Source organism: Balaenoptera physalus (assembly GCF_965194825.1).
Source record: "Balaenoptera physalus genome assembly, chromosome: 8".
In the NCBI taxonomy this organism is placed as follows: Eukaryota; Metazoa; Chordata; class Mammalia; order Artiodactyla; family Balaenopteridae; genus Balaenoptera; species Balaenoptera physalus.
Window position 1 is genome coordinate 58,763,115 of NC_138887.1, and position 13,466 is coordinate 58,776,580.

General features: G+C 34.6%; 1 protein-coding gene across 1 annotated transcript in view; it reads left to right on the top strand.

The window, feature by feature from the left end:
* Positions 1–13,466, top strand: part of THSD7A (thrombospondin type 1 domain containing 7A) — a 460,784-nt gene that overhangs the window by 179,380 nt on the left and 267,938 nt on the right. The window lies entirely within an intron of this gene.

Sequence of the window (13,466 nt, forward strand, 5' to 3'; positions counted from 1 at the left end):
TTGTATTATTGCACAATCTAACAATGCCACAGAAAGCAACAAGCCTAATGATCAGACCAGAAGTCTTCTTAGGAATAAGAAAAAATAAGGAGGTTAGTATTTAGTTTGGAGTGTTAAAATATTTGTAAAACTATAAGGAAGTGTTTAGATTAGAATTCTTAGAGTGGAAGATTTTATAGGAATACTGCAAAGAAATCTCTAATAAATAAAGCTGACAATTACCAGAATGGGCAACTTTGCTAAACAATGAACTCTTGTCACCAGAAGTATTCTATCTGAGGCTAAAAGAACCTAAGAAAGATTGAAGAAAGTTTATAAATATTACAGGATCTCTGTGGCCGCTTCCAAATCACAGATTCCAAGATAATGGTAAATTAGTGAATAATTTTTGGAGCCTGAGGCTACTTTGATAATTTACTAACTAGAGTTTGAGAAATAGAGTTCCAGTGTGAGCTATTTCATCTGAATTAAAGTCTCCTACGGTAGAATGTGAGAGTGGGAAGTCAGAGAACGTGAGCTGGGAAGTCAGAACATCTGGGTTCTGACCTAGGCTTCAATAATGACTGTGTAAGCTGCACTTAACTTCTGATGGTCTGAAGATCTTGCACTGTTTATCACTATGGTGTCCTTCAGTTTTAAATTTTACAATTTCTGTGAATGTGCAACTGTCAGCTCCCCTATTCCTCATTTAACCATCTGCCTTAGTTGATTCTCTGTCATATTCTTGGAACCAATTACTCAGTGAAGCCATGTGTATTAATGCCCTGAGTTAACTTCAGTTGCTATATATTATGTTTTTTAAATGCATCCTTACTGTGATTTTTTTTTTCTTTTTTAAAAATTTTATTTCTTTATTTATTTTTGGCTGTGTTGGGTTTTCGTTTCTGTGCGGGGGCTCTCTCCAGTTGCGGCAAGTGGGGGCCACTCTTCATTGCGGTGCGCGGGCCTCTCACTATCGTGGCCTCTCTTGTTGCAGAGCACGGGCTCCAGACGCGCAGGCTCAGTTAATTGTGGCTCACGGGCCCAGCCGCCCCACGGCATGTGGGATCTTCCCAGACCAGGGCTTGAACCCGCGTCCCCTGCATTGGCAGGCAGACTCTCAACCACTGCGCTACCAAGGAAGCCCCTTACTGTGATTTTAAATCAGGCAAAAGAAGTGTTACATCTACATGTGTCTTCAGAAAGAGTAATGATGTGTCTTAAAGTATAGATTAGCCTAATACACTGGTATTAATATAATATGATTTTTAAATTATAGCTATTTAATACTTGTGGAATTTGTCAGCCGTGGAAATTTAATAATCAAGGAGAAATTTATATCCAAACACAGAAATGTACATGGAAACAAAAATCAGAAAATGGATGCTTATTTCTGACTCCCTAATTTTTAATAAGATCTTAATGTTTTAGGCTAGAAGAAACTTTCCCTAGTTAAAGATATACTGTCCACAGTTATTAAAAAAAACAACTAACAGAACTGTATGCATCTTCAACACTGCTTTATTGGTGACATTTCTTTGAAGATAAGACTGAATATCTGATTTTATTAAGAAAGGACATAAGTTAGAAATACTCAACATTGATCAAATCCAGTTATGGCTCTACATTTTATAACTTAATTTGGGGCTATCTTACATATGCCATATTTTCCAAAGTAAAATTATTACATGAAAAATACTGATCAAATAATCTAATTCTTAAGAAATTTGTGCATGTTTATGGGTTATATTTTATCAAAGTTGGGAAGAACCTCCTAAAAAATTAAGATAGTCTTCAGTTAACTTTCTGGGAAACTGAAGCATAGGCATTCAAATCTTAAATTACCTACTGATTATTTTTCACAGCATGTTATAATTTTGAGCTCATGCTTAGCTTTACAAAAGTTTTACACTTGACTTTACCCATTATGGAAACAATAATCTAAGCTCTAGTAGACATTTCCAAGTCACTGATGTTGCAAATTACCGCCCTAAACTATACACTCAAGTTCCTTGGACACGTGGAGTTTGGAAAGATTAACTTGGCTTCAGATGAAGTATTTTGCTAACAAAAATCATTTGTATTTAAAAAGTATATTTACAGATAATTTACAATTACATTCATATACATACCGATTAGTGTGTTGAAAATTAAATGTTTCAGGTATTTGAATTGCTTACTTCTAACTCTATATAATTACAGCATTTAGTGCGATATCAATTATGTGGAGATTATGAAAATATACAGCGATGCATAAGGGCATTGACTAAGGTAACCATGAAGGAAGGCTTTATAGTTTCTTGTAAAGAAGCCATACTTCTCAGTTTCCTAAATGTATAACTGTAGTCCTTTTAAGTAAGAAGATAAAAACGGAATTATTGTTATCCTTAATAATTGCCTGTAATGCAGTCTTGCCCCAGTGCGTGAAAGGAAGAAATTAACATTTTTTGTTTGTTAGCCTTATTAATTGTAACATCACGTTAGGGGGAGAATCTACTTTGGTTCTGTTTTACTAGAGTGGTTTATTATATGCAGGGGAGTATTAAATCGTAATATATACCTAAAATGAGCTTTACACAAAAGTAAAAGACATGTACATATTTATTAACCAAAGTATGTGCAAAAAAATGTCCTAAATAATCAAAGAATAAAATATATTTTAGTTGGGTTATTAAAACAGCACAGATGTCAAAAGGTTGTTACTCCCATTCATTTTGATTTTCCATTTTGTGAAGATCATATCCATAATCTCACATTACTGACTAAAAATATATTGTAATTATAGAGGTATGCAGTTAACAGTGTAACATCATCAGAAGAACTTAGAATATATTATTTATAATAACTATGTATTTAATATGCTAGGCACTAGACCTAAGATGATAATGGTGGCATTTCTGAGCTACTGTCTTTTTTCAGTGTTTAATAAGACAGGGAGGGTCTATTAGATCTATAATTGGCTCTTCCCTTTTTGCTTGAAGGTTTCAAATAAATTGCTTCTAGGCCTAAGGAATTTAAGAATTCCCCAAGGCTTTGAACTTGGCAGTAACTTCCTAGAACCTTGGCACCATGTTGCTATATCCAGAATTTTCTAGAAGTTTCATAAGATTATAGATTGAATATAAAAATTGTTGGCTAAAGTTTGTTGTAGCATTTTATGCTTTTTTATTGTGGTAAAATGTACATAATATAAAATTTGCCTTTTTACCATTTTAATTGAACAATTCAGTGATGCTAAGTATATTCGTATTGTTGTGCAACCATATTACCAGTAACCACCTCCAGAACATTTTCATCATCACAAACGGAAACTGTCCACATCAAGCAGTAATTCCCCATTCCCTCCTTCCTTTAGCCCCTGGTAACATTCTGCCTCTGTTTCTAAGAATTTGGCCATTCCAGGTACCTCATATAAGTGAGATCATACAATATTTGTCCTTTTGTGTCTGACTTATCTCACTTAGCCTAAGTTTTCAAGGCTCATCCATCTTGTAGCGTGTATCAGAATTTCATTCTTTTTTAAGGGTGAATAATATTCAATTTTATGTATATACCATATTTTGTTTATTCTTCCATCTTTTGATGTTTCCACCTTTTGTAGTGCTTTCTTATCTTAATACATATCTATTTTCTTTCCTGTCACAGCACCTAGCACATTGTAAGCCCATACTAAATGTCTGTTAAATGAATAAATAAACATGATAAAAATTCAGGCATCTTCAGCCTTTAGCAATTTTGTCCTGAAGGTATAGTGTTCATAAAATATAGATGACTTTGGATTGGCATTTTTAGAAGAAAAACAAAAAACAAACAAAAACCATCATTTGCTAAGCATGAGATGTCACTTATGTGCCATCTCCAATCCACATGGCTTCACCTCCACCTCCAGTCACTCCTGTGACTTCCAATTTTGCACAGGTTTAACTAGATTCGTGTAAATGAAAACTGACTGCAACTTATCATAGGCTGAGCAGTCTACTTTCCCAGAGCTTCTCTGACATTGTAGTGCAAGAAGCCTGCAGAAACCCACTTAGCACTCACTCTCGCACAGCTTGAAATCGTGAGGGAGTTAATGATCATGGGACCATTCTTGACCAATGGGGAATAGGGGCAAGAGGATAAATGCTTTGCAATATCACCTGCTAGGCTGACATACAGTAGCTTACTGCTGAGAGTTACTAAGACTGACTTTTTGATAGATGGAGATGATAGATTGAGATGAATTGTAGGTAGGAAGTGAGGCATTTTGTGTTAGGGTCTAACATAACATCCTTGGAGGAATTACAGAAATTAGTGCCACATCAAACATTCAAAAGATACAGGAGACATGGTCCACATCATATTCCTGTCTAATTGACCTGTGTTGTTTCTAAAAAAGGTAAAACAAAACTGGATGGATCATAGAAGATGACAGCAAACTGCTGTAAACTTAACCACATGTTAGGCCCAATTGCAGCTGCTATGAAAGATGTGGTATTTAAACTACAACAAATCAATACAGTGTTAGGCCCGTGGTATGCAGATACTGATCTAGCAAAGGTGTTTTCTTCAATTCTCATTAGTAAAAAGGATCAAAAGCTCTTTGCTTTTACTTGAGACTATATAACAGATGCAATCACTCCCTTACCCTGGGGATAGTTAACACTTCTGCCTTTTGTCAAAAAGCACATCACACTAGTCCACTATATTCATGACATGACATGGATTTGGCAACTAGGAAGGGATTATTTATTAGAGATATCCTAATAAAAAAAACCAGGGGGCACCCTCAACACTCTGACTGGAAATCTTAGATCACCCAGTTCATAAGGTGTATTTTCTACTTTCCATGACTGTAGGTGACAGTATTGCTTAAACTTTCTGTCATGATATAAGAATCCCCTTTCCTCAAATTTCTGTAACATTCTCCTCACTTCTTTTTTTTTAATTAATTTTTATTGGAGTATAGTTGATTTCAATGTTGTGTTTCTGCTGGACAGCAAAGTGAATCAGGTATACATATACATATATCCACTCTTTTTTAGATTCTTTTCCCATATAGGTCATTACAGAGTTTTGAGCAGAGTACCCTGTGCTATACAGTAGGTCCTTATTAGTTATCTATTACATATATATTAGTGTGTATGTGTCAATCCCAATCTTCCAATTTATCCCTCCTTCCCTTCCCCCTTGGTAACCATAAGTTTGTTGTCTACATCTGTGACTGTATTTCTGTTTTGTAAATAAGTTCATTTGTACCATGTTTTAAAGATTCCACAAATAAGTTATATCATATGATATTTGTCTTTGTCTGACTTCTTTCACTCAGTATGACAATCTCTAGGTCCATCCATGTCGCTGCAAATGGTATTATTTCATTCCCTTTTATGGCTGAGTAATATTCCATTGTATATATGTACCACATCTTCTTCATTCATCTGGTTGATGAACAATTAGGTTGCTTCCATGGCTTGGCTATTGTAAATAGTGCTGCAGTGAACATTGGGGTGCGTGTATCTTTGTGAATTACGGTTTTCTCCAGATATATGCCCAGTAGTGGGATTCTTGGGTCATATGGTAGTTCTCTTTTTAGCTTTTTAAGGAACCTCCATACTGTTCTCTATAGTGGATGTACCAATTTACATTCCCACCAACAGTGTAGGAGGGTTCCCTTTTCTCCACACCCTCTCCAGCATTTATTGTTTGTAGATTTGTTGATGATGGCCATTCTGACTGGTGTGAGGTGATACCTCATTGTAGTTTTGATTTACATTTCTCTAATAATTAATGATGTTGAGCATCTTTTCATGTGCATCTTGGCCATCTGTATGTCTTCTTTGGAGATCTCACTTCTTTTTAAGTTCTTACTGGCAGCTACCATTAGCCTTCTTCTAACAGTCTTTTTTTAAAAAAGTACCTTTGGCTTTTACTAACACTTTCCTCATTGTCCTTCCAGCTCTGCCCACTGCCTGGTTCCAATATGCCACTCCCATATTTTAAATTTTTGGTTATGGCAGCATACGTCTTCAAGGACCATAGTCTGTGTTAGGTATCTATTGCTACATAACAAATTACCTCAAAATTTAGCTGATTACAGCCAGTAAAATTTATTATCTCAGTTTCCATGTGTCAGAAATTTGGAAGCAACTTAGCTGGGGGGTTCTGACTCAGGGTCTCTCATGAGGCTGTGGTCAAGACTGGCCAGGCCTGCAGTTATCTGAAGGTTGACGGGTGCTGAAGGATTTGCTTCCAAGGAGATCATGGGTCAACAGACTTGCGTGGAGTCTAGCCTAAAGAAATCACCACTGATGCATGCAGAGTTTAAGAGATTAAGTCAAATAAAAATGAAATCTTTTTGTGTGAGAAAAAAGCATTTCACAACTTTATCACAAATATTCCTCATAATATTGATACTTAGCTTATGGTTCAGATAGTGTTATGAGACGATGGAAGTTAATGACATGGTACATACTCTATTATGTTTTACAAATGGGAGAAATCAAGATTCAAAGAGGTTAAGTAATTTTCGTAAGAGAGATCAAGTTGATAGGGCCTGAAAATAGATTACTATATTTGGCAACTGTGAAATCAGCTATCCTAGTCACTGATTCATCATTCATTGTCTCATCAGATTTAAAGAGCTTGTTCTAATTTTTGTACATTTAATTTGATACTCTTATATAATTTCTTACTAAAGTTTAATTACTTATGGAAGATGAAAGCTCAGCTTGACTTCACAGTGATCTCTCCTTATCCACCAAACTGATTTGTCATTTGAGAGTTATATTTTAAATTAAAGTGAAATTAAATTAAAACTCAAGTCAAAAAAGTTATGAGCACTCCTTTTTTTTCCTTTAAAAAGAAAATTTAATCCATTTTAGGTCAGTGAATATTCAAAATTTAATTGTTTTTATGTTGATAAATCTACACAAAGGGGTCTCCTAGAGAGAGTGCATACTTATAATTAAATCAATTAGTATAATATAGAATGGTACAGTATGCCAGGCATTCAGTTTACCAATCTGTGGGATTATTTCAAGACAGACATTTAAGATCCCATGTTTGCTTCTATGCACAGCAAAAATCCTTTGAAATGACCAAAATGAATACAAAATAAAACAACTTATTTTTCAGTGTTGGAAAAAAGGAGGATACTAGCAATTCTCCAGAAGGTTTGAGGTCTTATGTAGACCACAGTACATAAAGGATTGGATTTAAGGGAGTGAAGACTATCTGTGTAGTTAAAGTAGTCAAAAGATGGACCCTCTGAGGAAATAAACACATCAGATTCCCCCAACAGAAGCCCAAATTTGGAAAACTAACAGTCTGTAGATATCAGGGAAAAAAATGTGTATTCACAAATGGCTGTTTGGAGGGCAAACTGGTACATTTGGGTGGACACATTTGCAATACCAGATGTATCAAAAGCTTGAAAATTTGCAAAACTCTTGGCTAAATTACCTGACCAATATATAACAATCGATGTTTATTGTAACATTCTGTATAGTGTTGGAAAAAATTTTTTATTTTTATAAGACCTAAATTTCCGCAAATAGAATATCAATTAGATAAATCATGGTAAATTGATACAACGTGCCATACAACCATAGTTTAGATCTAATTGTGCAAACATGAAGAACATATGATATTAACTGTCTAGTAGGGTCAGTCTTTGTGTGTGTGTGTGTGTGTGTGTGTGTACCTGAGCCCCCCAACATTTATTGAAACAGAGTTATTTTTATAGCATATTGTGTAGTTAAAAAGCAAATTATAAAACAACTTATAGGATGACCTTAAATTTATTTAAATATATTTTTAATTGCCTAATCGGATGACAGCAAAATATGAAGACTAGTTACCTTTAGTTTATGGGATTTATGAAGAATTTTCTTTCCTGATAATTAGCAGTAATTTCTAAGGTTTTTTTCCTACACTGATTTGCTCAAGTAAAAACGAAGAGAATTTAAAAAAAATTCTGTGACTTAATCAAGACAGTGTACTGGCACAAAAACGGAAATATAGATCAATGGAACAGGATAGAAAGCCCAGAGATAAACCCACGCACATATGGTCTCCTTATCTTTGATAAAGGAGGCAATAATATACTGTGAAGAAAAGACAGCCTCTTCAATAAGTGGTGCTGGGACAACTACATGTAAAAGAATGAAATTAGAACACTTCCTAACACCATACACAAAAATAAACTCAAAATGGATTAAAGACCTAAATGTAAGGCCAGACACTATCAAACTCTTAGAGGAAAACATAGGCAGAACACTCTATGACATAAATCACAGCAAGATCCTTTTTGATCCACCTCCTAGAGCAATGGAAATAAAAACAAAAATAAACAAATGGGACCTAATGAAACTTAAAAGCTTTTGCACAGCAAAGGAAACCATAAACAAGACGAAAAGACAACCCTCAGAATGGGAGAAAATATTTGCAAATGAAGCAACTGACAAAGGATTAATCTCCAACATTTACAAGCAGCTCATGCAGCTCAATAACAAAAAAACAAACAACCCAATCCAAAAATGGGCAGAAGACCTAAATAGACATTTCTCCAAAGAAGATATACAGATTGCCAACAAACACATGAAAGGATGCTCAACATCACTAATCATTAGAGAAATGCAAATCAAAACCACAATGAGGTATCACCTCACAGAGGTCAGAATGGCCGTCATCAAAGCATCTACAAACAATAAATGTTGGAGAGGGTGTGAAGAAAAGGTCACCCTCTTGCACTGTTTGTGAGAATGTAAATTGATACAGCCACTATGGAGAACAGTATGAAGGTTCCTTAAAAAACTAAAAATAGAACTACCATACGACCCAGCATTCCCACTACTGGGCATATACCCTGAGAAAACCATAATTCCAAAAGAGACATATACCGCAATGTTCATTGCAGCTCTATTTACAATAGCCAGGACATGGAAGCAATCTAATTGTCCATCGACAGATGAATGGATAAAGAAGATGTGGCACATATATACAATGGAATATTACTCAGCCATAAAAGGAAACGTAATTGAGTTATTTGTAGTGAGGTGGATGGACCTAGAGTCTGTCATACAGAGTGAAGTAAGTCAGAAAGAGAAAAACAAATATCGTATGCTAACACATATATATGGAATCTTAAAAAAAAAAAAAAGGTTCTGATGAATCTAGGGGCAGGACAGGAATCAAGATGCAGATGTAGAGAATGGACTTGAGGACACAGGGAGGGGGAAGGGTAAGCTGGGACGAAGTGAGAGAGTGGCATGGACATATATACACTACCAAATGTAAAATAGATAGCTAGTGGGTAGCAGCTACATAGCACAGGGAGATCAGCTAGGTGCTTTGTGACCACCTAGAGGGGAGGGATAGGGAAGGTGGGAGGGAGGCACAAGAGGGAGGGGATATGGGGATATATGTATACGTGTAGCTGATTTATTTTGTTATACAGCACTGTAAAGCAATTATACTCCAATAAAGATATTTAAAAAAAAATCTGTGACTTGTGTATTTCAAAATAGGATACTGTGCAGCATTCATGAGACAGAATTTCATATATTACTAAGTTGTCTGTGTATTCCTTGATCATGGTAAACTGGGACATGCTGTTCCATAAACAAATCCAGGAGGGAAAATGCACCATCTCATTTGAAGGATGCAAACATATTTAGTCAAACAAGAAACTGGCTCATCTGAGAGTTTTATAGCAAACAAGGACAGAAAGTAGTTTGCATAATTTTCTCATGCTCCTTTTATAGTGTTTATCTTTTATAAGGCTCTTTGGAACGGTTGCTAGCCACCTGTCAATAATGTGGCCTTTAATAGACTCAACCTTTTATTGTTCTCATGCCCTTGACATATAGAAAAACAATCTTAGAAGGAGTCGGTGTTGAATAGGGTGGGCAACATACTAATTTTAAATTTAAAAGACTGTCTTTTGTAGACTGACATAAAGAGAGAGTTTTGAATGACATGAAGAGAATAGGCATGTTATGAAATCTTCCTTAGGGGGAATAAAAATAAATTCATTATTTTATCAATTTTTTGGAAATTTTTTTCCAAAAAAATTTTTGGAAATTGAGTTAAGAATTATATTTAAAGCACTAGTCAGTGGAAAACGAAGCCAAGTAGCATTCATTTAAAGTTGTAACAATTTTGCATAATATTGCATCAGTTCCAAGTGAAAATATTTGTATTGTGAGTCTAACAATTACATAAATATTTTGTATATGCAAACATTTGTTTTAACTTCTTTTTAGTGGAATAAGATGTCCAGTATGTTTTCCTCAATTTACATAAAATCTGTCAAGCTAAGTGTTCTACATGTATTTTTCAACCTACATCCTAGAAGTGCTTTCATGATACTGAATGAACACAATCCTACAAATCTGTATGCAGGAATACATTTCCATCCATAAAGGGGCATTATCCAAGCCCTTAAGTAGAAAGGTGCCTATCTTTTGTTTTGCACAATTAGATTCCAGGTTCTCTGTATGTAATCATGAACAAGAATAATAAAGGAAGCAAGTTTCAAACCAATGGAAATTCTTTCTATTCTTGTTAAAAATACAAACATCCTGATACACACACACACACACACACACACACACACACACACACACACACACACACACACACAAACACGCAGACACACAGAACATTTCCAACACCACCATTTCCCACTCTTAGTAATATGAGATGTGGGGCTACAATTTAATATTTGTGCAGAGACCTCTGAATTAAATATCATATTCTCATATTGTGCTTGGGAGACAACTTCATGTTTTCCTTGATAGAGTTTGCGTATCGTGCTTTTCAAATTGCACTTTAAAACATTTGTACTTCTTGAAACATGGTAGCTAATTGGGCTGATAATTCTTAGCTGCCAAGAGCAATTTTAGATGTGGTCCTCCTTCTGTTCAGTGTGTGATTATTTTAAGACTACTTGGAGGACAGAACTAGACAGCCCTTCATCAGGTGTGCAGTGGTGAAGATCTGATTTTTCAAGAGGTCTGTTAATTGGACACAAGTGCAATACCCATGGTGTAATGAAGAGTTATGATAGCAGATAAGATACCCTGCAAAGTGAATGAGTTTTCTTTAGGTTCAATTGTGATTATATTGCCACCTCTACTTTCACTGGTGCCTTCATGTGTTTTTTTTTCCCCTTTAGCCTAGTATTTTTATAGATCTCTAGAATTTTCTTGGGGTAGCCTATCTTCTGGTTCTCAATGTAAATATACTTGGAATAAAATAAACCCAACAACGTTATCTATTACTAGCTGGTTAATAGGAATCTATGATAATATTTTTGGAATGGAAATTGAATTGAATTTGTATATAGAATGTATGCTTTTTCTAGTTATCTAAGTCAACTTTAGAAATGCTTATTCATTATCAATGTATATGAAATAGTGTAAAAATTTTCTTGAACTCAGTTTCTTTATTTCTGTTGGCATTGATATCAATGCCTTGGATAATAAAATCTGCAAACTAAATTCTCTCTTTTCTGAACAAAATAATTGAGGAAATTCATTCAAAAGCCAGCCATGAAACTTAAAAGACATGATCAAACCAAATGTTGCAGAAGATAGGCAAAGTTCTGTTCTTAAGGAGCCACTGAGTCAGTCTAATGTGATAAACAGATATTGGCAAACTATTATTTAATAAACTAATTGAAATTGTGGTAAACATGATGTGAGAGACATGCGGAGTGTTCTAAGAATGTGTAAGAAGGGATCTTTCCCTAATTTGATGTTTGTAAGCCATGGATCATTTTCAAAGTAACCATCATTCACTTTTATTTTTGAAGAAACTTACAAGAAAGGCTGGAGTTTTCTGATAAAATTTGGTTTATAAGAGTAATATCTTCACCCATCCTTATTTTGTCTAGGGTAAATTTCAAACGTAGTAGTTAACTAGTGTTGTATAGTTCTGCTTCATAGTTTTAGAGGGTTTGTTTTTTAGTATGTGTTTTCCTTACTCAGTAATAACACACAGACTTAAAGTCAGTCCACATTTTGTATACTCAGATTTCGGTAATAAAATATTAATTTTCATCAGTTAGTTGAAACACACCCATTAATAACAGTACAACCTATCTAAAGAGTACAATTAAATATTTTTAAGTGCCATATTTGTAACTTTTCTATAAAATTTTTTTGTTTTTACTTGGAAGATAAAAGACTAACTTCTTAATAGTCCTAGTCTGATTCATCAGTCTAATTTCATAATTAATTTCAAAGATTGGAAAACAAAATATCAAGAAGTTCTCCTGAATTACACCTGGGTTTTACACTTTGAGTTAATGCAAGACACTTATATTTTGAAATTTAGACTTAATGGCATATAGCTTACTCCTAACTTGATGGTCCAACATAAACGTATCTTTATATGCTGTATTTAGGATGAGAAGTAAAGATTACTGTTGTTCAAGTTTGAAGGGGAAAAGGAATAAATAGCAAAAATTTATGGAATTAACTAAAATTTCATACATTTTACTGTGTTCCCTTGAGAAGGGTCCCACGTTCTGATTCCTAAACTGGATATTTAGGAAATCTCTAAGAGAGCATCAACAGATTTATGAATATATATTTTCCTTTGACAAATTAAAAATAAGATTAGAATATTATCAGGTATTCCATGTTTACAGATGTAATAAAGTCGCTGACTTTCCTAGCTCATAAAGTTTTGACCTCAGCACTCTGGGAAGGCTGTTTCCCTAAATGTATTTTAAGCCACTTGTAATTCTGTACATATGCATATGAACTTCATAGAGTAATGATATAGGTATGCCAAATTTTCATGCAACTGTGGTTAGTTAGCACAGTATTTTCAGTCAATCTGTTTTCTATTTACAACTCCATCATTCCATTTGTAATGAAGTTAACATCTTTAAGTTGTAAACATCTTCCTAGTTAAACAAAATTAAATGTTTAAATATAAGCACATTCTTCATATTTTATTCTTGGTAGATTAATCGTTTTGTATAGGAGTATCTAAGTCTCAAGGTCTGAAATCTAGGATAAATAAAAAAAATAAAAGTCAGAACTGGAATCTAAAATCCAGGATGGTTTTTTTATTCATTTAAGATGTGAACTTGGCAAGTCACCTCCCCTCCTTGTCACTTGTTTTCCTCATTCATAGAGTGAATCTGTTGGCGTAGTTTAGTGGTTTTTACTTTTCAGCGACAGAAGCCTCTTCTCAGACAAAATCTATGTATAATCTCAACATACATAAAAATAAATAATAATAATGGAGCTTTTCTTAGGGAAGCAGCAATGAGGGAGGAAGGGAGTGGGGTGGGGCTGAGTGACCCTAGAGCCGGACCCTGTATGCTGCTCGCCCCCTTCCCACACAGCCTATTGAAGATGGCTCTAGTCTACATCAAATCATTCCTCAAATGCCAGGGACCACATTTTGAAAATCATGTAATTATATGATTATTACATTTCTTTAAAATTCCCCAATAATGTAATCTCTATTACATAAATTGCTATTTG